The following is a 10,301-nucleotide window of genomic DNA, read 5'->3' as shown; positions in this document are numbered from 1 at the left end:
AGGGCATTGCAGATGGTTAGTTTTCCAGTGATCACAAAGTTCAGTTATACTGCCGAATGGTAAGTTTTTAGGAAGCAATTTCAGCAGAAGCTTTGCTTAACAGTGGGTCAGGTTAATGGATTATAGGTGCTTTAGGCCTCAATGCTAACAAATTAGGCATGCTCTTGATGACCATTTATATACTTTCTTTCTACTTAAACTACATGGATGCTATCAGTGTTTGGAGACCCAGGTGGGTCGAAAAACCTGCCAGCTGACTCTAATTATAGGTTATGTCAGAAGTAAAATCAAGAAATCAAGCTGCTTGAACTATCCAAGTCAACGGATTGAACCGTGACCTCTGGAAAAAAAAAAATTTCTCTTCTTTTGAAGGAGAAGCCTTTTTTCCTCTACTTCCCTTTTGGCAAAGGTGAATGAGCTCAATCCAGTGGGAACAAAGCCTCCTGCTTGGAAATGAACCGATGAAGTTGATACAGAAGTAGTGTGATCAGATTTGATGGGATAAGTATTGATGTGGTGAAATCCAGTAAAAACTGAGGATGGAAGCAAGATGTTTTTGCTTCTTGGCATAGTAGAGAGAGGTGCCGGAAAAAGGTGGCCTGGTTGATGATCTATAGAAAAAAGGGAAGAAAATATCTTTAAAATGACTGTATAAGATTATTTTGCACTAGGCAATTGAACATTGTCGTCCTACGGTCGAACTAAAAACTTTTGAATTTGTTGCTGCAACGAGTCAATCCAGTTCAATGTATTCCAAAAAGTAATGCTATGAGGCTCCTGTAATGTGCACATGGACAGTCCACTTGGATTCATGGATTGGTGCAACATATAGAATTTGTTGCCAAACACCAAGGTTGGTGATGGAGTTGCCAAATCAGTAGCGCTAAAATTCTTGTGTGCACATAACGGATGTAATGGATATCTTGAACCATGTTTTAGTTCCAAATATTGGTTGGAGAATCGATGTCGTTCCATATACCTTATTTTGGGGGTTGGGTGTTAGGCCTCTTTAGGTCCCCTTTTATTTATATTTTTTTTCCCTTTCACATTTTCTTTTTTCGAGTCAAAGTTCACAGACCTTCCATTGTGAACATGTCTCTGATAGCTTATTCAAAGAAAAGTAGCATTTGACGAGAGTGATTATAATTCTATCGGCTAACAAATTATTTGACTGTGGAATTTCTTTAAAATTCACCTGCGCTTTCATTTTATTGACACACTAGTCCTTTCAAGACATGGTATACCCATGCCAATGCTGCAACCATGGTAAAATAGAGTTTGTTTATAATCAAAGTTCAGATGCATGCGGTATCGATCTCAAAAGAGTTGCGTAATATTTTTCTGGTTTTAGTTATTAATTGCAAAAATGTAGAATTCTTTTATTTTAAATTAGGTAATGATACCTACTATCACAACCATTCTGCTGATTCTAAAGCTCTCCTCTCTGTTTCTATGAAGGAAAATACACATAAACAGCAAGACTTTTATACACCAGAGTGGCAGTAAGCATAGGGATTGGAGGCGTGCCCCAACCACCTCAAGATTTTTTTTTTTGATAAGAAATGGTAGATCCATAAGAGAGTTACAGTAGGAAGAAATAGTTGACATGACAGTGAAGCCAGACCAATATACATTACAGAAACAACCACCTCAAGATTCGATTGACAGCAAAACCGTGGGTTAAAAGTGCTTGAGAGGAGCTCCATATTCCCTTCTTAGGATAATAAAGTAACTGGAACATATTCCTTTTCAACTACTTTTGAGCACTCACCAATCCATGAAGCATAAAACCACTATGATTTCCGTTCATTTTAAAATTTTTAATAATCATTGTTGATGCAAAAAAAATTTTCGGACCGGAGGCACTGGAACGAGACGACATCCAATGGATCGATGGCAGCCGGAATTTGTAGGAAAGCCCCATGGAAGGTAGCTCTAGTGGGGATTATCCGACGTTCAAGTTAGATTCATGTGCAATAGATGGGAAAGAACATTTGCGAGAGGAAGAGGAGGTATATCTGAAGGATCTTTATTTATCTTTTATATATGAGATCGGAGCCTTGAGGAGAGGATTTCACGGATCTTTTGCCTCTCATTGAGTATCCTCGACAATCGTATCTGACAAGGTCATTTCATGGCATGTGGAAGCCACGCACATTAATAGTATGGAGACAAAAGGGGCATGAGAGCTCATTTTGCCCGTGATGTCTCTGTGCTTTGATGGGAGAATACAACAAGGCCGTAAAAAAGTTTCTAACAGTCATCATAACGGGCCGTCATCCTTAATAGAAATGATGTGATGAGCCAGAAAGAGGCCATAAAGAAATCCCTTGGGTCAATGGGCTAAAGCTTACAGTGGAAGGGTCAATCCCAAGATGCGGTGGCCGAAGAGATTGGTAGCCGACATAAAGGGCGAGGCCACATGGGGCCCACAAGCTTAGGTAAGGATCGATGGTCGCAGTGGGGTCAGACATGTGCAAGGGGTGTTGGCTTCTGCAAGCCGAAGCCGAGCGCATAGGCGTATTCTTCCCCTGCCATCTTTTCTATTTCTATTTTTTTTTTGTCTTATTGTAATGCCTATGGGAGAATGAAACAAAGGGGGAGAGAGAGAGGAGAGAGGTAATTAGTGTCTTTCGTTAAGTTCACATGACCACCTTCTCTCCTACCTTCTGTCTTGTCGTGAAGTTGATGGGAGGATGGGATGGAAGATGCGGGAGGTGATTAAAGCCTATCAAGTACAAATGGACCCCCCAACAAAGTAATAAAAAAATTGAGGTATGGGCTGAAGACCATCTTACGTCTTTGGCTAACACACGAATACCCCCAACACTAGCCTTCCTACTTTTGAGTCTGAGCCTTTGCTCGAATGAAAGGAGTACAGCGAACAAGACGGGGCGAAGATGTGCTGAGGTCATGTTTCCTCTTTTTCAGGCTAACCAAATCTTTTACGGACATTCCACTATTGAATTGGTTCAGATTTACGTGCAACTCCTCATCCTGAAATTATAAAAGAGGACCAGATCCATTCTTGAGCTGCTGTTAGATGGCTCTGCACTGGAAGATTGGTTAGAAGTTCATCTTGAACCACATGACTAGATGGAGAGCAAACCATAAGATCAGGGTTTGCCGTATCGGGCCGAACCGTCTGGTACGGGGCGTACCGAGCCGGACCGATCCCTTACCAGTCCGGTTCGGATCTGTTTTTCGAAAAACGACCCCGAACCGCTAGGTTCGGTGCGGTTCGGGCCCATACCGCCTGGAACCGAGCGGTATAGCTCGGTTCGCCGTCGGTTCGGGAGTGAACCGAACCGTACCGCCCAGGGGATCATTTCACATGGGGGAGGGGGGAGGGGGGAAGGTTGGGGGCCTTTTCACGTGGTTGGAGGGAGGGAGGGGGGAGAGAAATGGGCGTGGGCCACTTTCCATGGGGGGAGAGCCTGGTGCTTTAATAAGCACCAGACCTTCGATGTTTTTTGAGAGTTCTCAGAGAACACCCATGGCCGTGGGCAACTTAATCGTTGAGACCTCTAAAAAATTAGAAAAGAAGGTAAAATTTCATGAAATTGGAGGAGTGATTTGAGAAGAGGTTGATATTTGATCGGAGGTAAGATAATCTGTTATTTTGTTAGTAAATATTTTTTTTATTTTTGTTGTTAAAAATAGGATAAAAATGAGGTAAAATAAAATAGGAGAAAATCATGCCGAAATCTTATGATTTTGGTATGATTTAATTATATGTGATAGATCTTTGGAAGATCTACACGATGACATCAAAATTATTAATTTTTATTAATTATATATTTTTTAAATATTTTTATATATTTATTCATTTAATAATTAATAAAAAATAAATTTAAGAAAAAAAAAATCAGAGTTTGGAAATCATGTTTAGAATGATTCAAGCTACTTAAATCTAATCTCAAAATTTTTAAAAATATTTAAAATTTAAAAATATTTTTTTAATTATTTAAATAAAAAAATTAATTATAAAATAAAAAATATATAAAAATAGTGTTATATTTTAGTTAATTTAAAAATATTATTTAAAATATATAACATATTTATTTTGAATTTATAAATTTTAAAATAATTATTAAAATTATTTTAAAATTATATATAATTATTTTAATTATCATTAAACTATCGTGTTTTGTTATATTTGCATTATATTTTAATTATATATATATACTACGGACGATCTTACATGTGGAGTAGGATCCATGGATGTATCTGGATCATCCTCGCATTATGGATCCTATTATCCACAGTATTTTTATGATCCATATGCATATGGTGCATCCGAGACATCATCTTCTAGTGGTTACTATCCTATGCAGCCTGAAGCATCTTACGGATCAGATTTTGCTACTGACATATTTGGATAGGCTCTTCCACAACCATACCATCATCTTGAGGATACTTCTCAGAGTCAGAATTTTAGCGAGAGATCTGAGATGTCTTACAATCCAGAGAGGATGCCTTATGGGATGATGAATATTCGAAAGTACGGTGCAGCTTGGCTAGAGGATTGGACTGATATCCCTTCAGACTATGATGATGATCCAGACATCTACGAGCGTCACATATACTCGACAAGAAATTAAATACAGAGTACATCTTAAGGTTCGTATATCAGTTATTGCGCTTTATGCTTAAATATTTAAATATATTTTAATACATATTTTATATATTTTTTCTTTAGTTTTAAGATGACATAGTTGAAATATAATGTAAATAAATATATATTTGAAATTTTGGATCAAGAGCCTTTGTACCGCAACCTAACTCCAAATTGAATCCAAATATGTCAATAATATGCAATATAATGCCATATTGATGTTGTATTTATCAATTATTAACTTCAAAAATTCAAAAAAAAAATTTGAAAGTAAAAAAAATAGTGTACCGATACCGGACTGGTACGTCTAGGCATACCGTATGTCGGTACGGTACGGTACCCGGTACCGTACCATATCGGTCCAGTATTGGTACGTCGTCCGGTACCGGTACAGCGAACCTTGCATAAGATACTCCAATGAATTGGCCTTTTGAGGGAATCTATAGACCATCATGACATATAAACTTGTAGAAAAAATCAGCAACAACACTTGACGATACCGATATCTTTCCAGTTGTAGGGGTTTTCGATAAAACAATGGTCATCCATTGAATATAATGACCAAAACAGATGTCCTGTATCACAGCAATTATTAGCAACGCATTTTCTTCCTCTCGTCATTTGAGAATAATGCAGCCCCACCTCTCTCTTGCACACCCATACCCTTTAATGGGTAGATATGATTGAATCATAGGGAAATGCTCTTGACATGAGGTGGATATGACATCTAGGAGCAGGTTGGCTGAGGGCGTCTCTGGGTCTCGATGCTACTGCGGGCCAAATCAACCGATAGAGTCGTGTACAACCTGGGATCGACTAGCCAAAAGGCTCTCTTTGGGTTCGGCATTCAGAAAGGGATCGGTGCTAAAGAGGTTCATTCGGAGGGGTTCGGCCCCACCCAAGGGGGGATCGACTGGAGGGGTTTAGCAAGACTTGAGCTTGATTAGCTAGAGAGAGATCGGTACTACCCAGGATCAGATTGGGCGCGGGTTCAACGAGACTTGGGATGGCGTCACGAGAGAAGGGGTACGGCTGGTCGAGTTTTGGAATCACTGTGGGACATCTAAAGTGGGTCCGTCAGTGGGTCTCAGCCACACAAGAACACGTGGGGGGTGTATAGAAGGAGGCTATCGAGTGGGAGTGCGACGCCGGCTTCGGAGCCGTCGGTGTGCATCGGGAAGGTAGGGTCCGTCTAACCTTGGGCACTGCAAGCGCGTGGGAGACCGGCTGGAGGTGAGGTGCTCGTAAGGAGAGCTTGGAGGTTTTGATTAGGAGGGATCGGTCGGAGGGGTTTGGCACCGCCAGTGGCTTCGGCCATGTCGAGGGTGCGCAGAAGCTCCTTGGATCTATAGATCCGATGAGGGTCAATGCCAACGGATGTCCAGGGAGGGCTTTAGAGCCCTCGTCGTTGGTTCTATTACGCATGGAGGCACACGAGAGGGGGTTTCGGCCATGTGAAAATGCTGTTGTAAGGGATCGATGCCGCCCGATATCTTCTGTGATGGATCGATCGGTGGGACCCGACACTGCCTAAAGGGAGATCGATTGGGAGATGTCGACTGAAGGGGGGTTCAGCCAGGAGAAAGCGAATAGAGACGTCGACCAAAGAGGGATCGATCGGGAGAACGTGAATGAAGATATCGACCGAAGAGGATTTGACTGAGAGAGGTTTGTCTGGAGAGGTACGGCTCCGCTCAAGGGGAATCGGCCGAAGGGGTTTAGCGAGGGTGGAATGCGCAAGAGGGAGAAGGGGCATGGCCCAGGATCGGCTCTACTGGTGGGGTTCGGTGCAGACGAAGGCGAAGCACATAGACGGGGGATCATCCGTACAAAGGGGGGCACAGTCGATTGTGGAAGATCCGTTCTGGCTGTTTTAGCTAGGTGATCATCCTGGGGCCACCTGGGACTAGACCTGTCGGTGGCCAAGGAGAGTTCGGCGGTGCAGGGGGTCGGACGCATGCGCATGGGTGCGCAGGATTTCAAGGCCGGATCGACCGACGATCATGGTTGCCCAAAGGGGATCGCTTGCGGGCAGCGCATGGGAGGAGTGGACACATGAGAGAGAGGGAAGGTCTGGTCCCCCCACCTTATTCATTATTATATTTTTTATTTTTTTTTTGCTTTTTATTCTTTTAATCTTGTCATACCTCCCATGGCGGTGTTGCAGATTCCATTGTGTGGGCTTCAGAGGACCAATGACTTCTTGTTGTAACTTCACATCTTCAATTTAGTCCTTTCCATGCATTTATCGCTTCAGTTTCACATTTTTTTATTATTCGAATCTAGCACCTTGGTTTTGGATTTGGAGGTCTAGTCAGGGATCTTTGTCACCATGCTAGGATCATGAGGTTGGATCCTGAACAGTGCCGAAGACTCTCTTCGGTGAGGAGCTAAGAAACTTATCCTCTTGTGAAGTCCGAAGGCCTCAGTCTTCGGTGAGTCCACATGTCAGGAGTTTGTGATACAATCACAATCCAACAAATACATAAGCATCTAGATCGAGGTCTTTATTTGCACTCACACCGTGGTGGGGGCTTCATCTGCACTCATCATGGTGGGGGCTTCATCTGCACTCCCACTATCATGGGAGCTTAATCTGTACTCTCATCGAATAGGTAGGGGCTTAATCTGCACTCTCACTATGGAGTCTTAATCCGTACTTTCATTAAATAGGTGGGGGCTTAATCTACACTCTCACTATCGTGGGGACTTAATTTGTACTCCCACCATGATGGAGGCTTAATTTGCGCTCCCACCGTGATGGAAGATTAATCTGTACTCTCACTATTGTGGGGCCTTAATCTGCACTCCCATCATAGCGGGGGCTTAATCTGTGCTCCCATCATGGTGGGGGCTTAATCTGCACTTTCACTATCATGGGGGCTTAATCTGCACTCTCACTATAGCGGAGGCTTAATTTGCACTCCCACCATGGTAGGGGCTTAATCTGCGCTCCCACCGTGGTGGGGGCTTAATCTACGCTCCCACCGTGGTGGGGGTTTCAGATCAGCAAGGCTCTGACTTCGACATCGATTTTTAATTTCAATACTCATGGACCAGGAAGTTTCATGTGTCCTTTGAAGTTGACTTTTTTCTCCGATTTGGATTGCGTATCCCCCATTTGTTGGGCACAATCGAGGATGCCCGAGGGAATGTTTAATCGATCCAGTTGATTCGTGGCCATGATTAACTCATTTGAAGTGCATCCACAGTCGAGGTTAGCACTGGTCATGAATTCCCAAATCATCTATGTGATGCCTTTTAGGAAGTTTTGCTAGCTACATTATTTTTTCGTTGCTTCACGGGCCATCTCAGCACGGAAGCAGGGCACGTGAATGGAGGAGCTTACAAGCCTCTGTTTCTTTTATTTCTTCTCCTCCCTTTCTTTTTTGTTGTCATCGATGACAGGAAGGGGCTAGAGGGCAAGGGAGACCATAGCACCAGAGGCATTAACTCAAAACCCCATTTTCTCTCTTTATTATTTGTCTTATATACTTTTTCTTTTCTTTTTTTTCATATCTTATCCTGCCACCCATAGTGCTAGAGGTAATAATGCCCTTGTCAGGATACTTGATGGTGGGTGACAAAGATTTTTCTCCTTCATAAAATGTCCTCAGGCTGCGCTCAACCCTCCAACTTATTTCTGGTTGCCCACTAATTCCAAAAAATAATGTGACAGGCCTATGCAGAGCCCCTTTTGGGTTTATCATGACAAACCATTGGATGAATTAATTTAACAAAGAGGGGATGGACTCCAACAACTGGTCATGTTTTAGCAGGTAACGAGATCGACATGGATGTCCGAATCAGAGCCAACAACCGAAGTCAAGACTAACAACCAAAGTCAAAATAGACGATCGAGATATGAACAGAGAGTAACAAGATAATGGCTGGGGTGGGACGACTAAGTCTACCTCGTTCCTTTTGAGGGCCAGCAGAAGTTGTGGGGGACGCTTTCAATAGCTAGTGAGGAGCATAGTCTCCAACCAAAAATCCCACCGGCGAGAAAGCTCTCCGCGGCGGCATAATGGCAGATAAAGCGCTCTTTCTCAAAAGCGAACAGTTGCACGGGCGCCTGACGCCAGCGTGAGAGTGTCCCGTCCATTCTCTAGTGCTAATCTATTGACACAAAAATCTTTTCTGAGTCGGAGGTGCTGGAGCGAGAAGACGTCCGATGGGTCAACGGTGGTCGGACCTGCAAGGAAAGCTCCATCGAAGGTGGCTCCAGTAGGGACCCTCCGATGCTCAAGTCAGATTCATATGCAATAGGTGGAAAAGAGCATTTGCAAAAAAAAAAAGGAGGCATACCTGGAGGGTCTCTATTTATCTTTTTATATGTGAGACTGGAGCCTTGAGGAGAGGAGAGGATTTCAGGGATCTTTTGCCCCTCATTAAGTATCCTCGAGAATCTTATCTGATAAGACATTTCATGGCATGTGGAGGCCACGCACATTAATGGTATGGGGACAAAAGGGGCCTGAGAGATTCATTTTGCCTGTGGCTGTCTCTGTGCCTTGCTGGAAGAATACAATAAGACCGTAAAAAGGCTTCTTACAGTCATCATAATGGGCTGTCATCCTTAATGGAAATGATGTGATGGGCCAGAAAGAGGCCATAAAGAAATCCCTTGGGGGTCAATGGTGGGTTGAGCATAGTCCAGTTTGGACTGGTTTCATGCTTAAATCTAAGCCGAACTAGTCCCAAACGATTTGGCATTTCTAGAAATCAAACCAGACTAATAGAAGATTGAAACCAAGCCAAACCAACATGATTTAAATAGTTTGGTTTAGTTTGGTTTACTGGTTTATATTATTATTATTATTATTTTGTGATTTATGAGGACTTATTTTTTTTTGACATAAGAGTATCACTAAGAAAATTTATCAAGTAAAATAATTTAAATTGATATAAGATATTATCACTCAATAAAATAAAATTCTTAAACGAATACCATCATTAAGAATTATGATAAAGATCTCCAATATATTATTAAAAAAATAAATAATCTAGTAAGTAAATCACTTAAGATTTAAGGTTAATCAATACAAAATCAAATTAATAAACAACACCATAAATTTAGAATTATTTTTTAATATATTAATACTTCAACATAAACAACATCTTAATCAAAATGATGTCATTTTATTAAAATCGATCAGGTTCGGTTTGAGAACGATTTTATTTACTGACAAATCTGAAGCAATCCAAACATATTTTTTATATATCAAAAACTAATCAAACCAAATAGAATAAAATTTTAAACCCAACCAAACATGTGGTTTGGTTCGATTTCACTGGTTTGATTGGTTCAGATTCGATTTTTGCTCACCCCTAGTCAATGGGTAAAGCTTATAGTGGAGGTCAATCCCAAGATGCGGTGGCCGAAGGAGATCAATGGCCGACGTAAGGGCTGGGGCTGCCACGGGGCTGGCGGGTTGAGGTAGGGATCGGTGGCCGAAGTGGGGTCAGACATGCACAGAAGGCGTGGGCTTCCGTAGGCCGAAGTCAAGTGCACAGGCGCATCCTCCCCCTGCCATCTTTTCTCTTTCCAATTTTTTTTTTCTTTTGTCTTATTGTAATGCCCATGGGAGAATGAAACAAGGGGAGAGAGAGAGAGGTAATTAATGTCTTTCGTTAAGTTCACATGACAATCTTCTCTCCTACCTTCTGTTTTGTCGTGAAG

The 10,301-nt window shown here is 42.0% G+C and overlaps 1 pseudogene; it reads right to left on the bottom strand.

The window, feature by feature from the left end:
- LOC140857937 (uncharacterized) overlaps nt 1-6,043 on the bottom strand; it is an 18,146-nt pseudogene extending 12,103 nt beyond the window's left edge.
- Nucleotides 6,044-10,301: the final 4,258 nt, after the last annotated feature.

This window comes from Elaeis guineensis, chromosome 5 (assembly GCF_000442705.2).
Source record: "Elaeis guineensis isolate ETL-2024a chromosome 5, EG11, whole genome shotgun sequence".
NCBI lineage: Eukaryota > Viridiplantae > Streptophyta > Magnoliopsida > Arecales > Arecaceae > Elaeis > Elaeis guineensis.
Note: the sequence above shows the minus strand (reverse complement) of the source record. Positions and strands in the feature narration are given on the sequence as shown.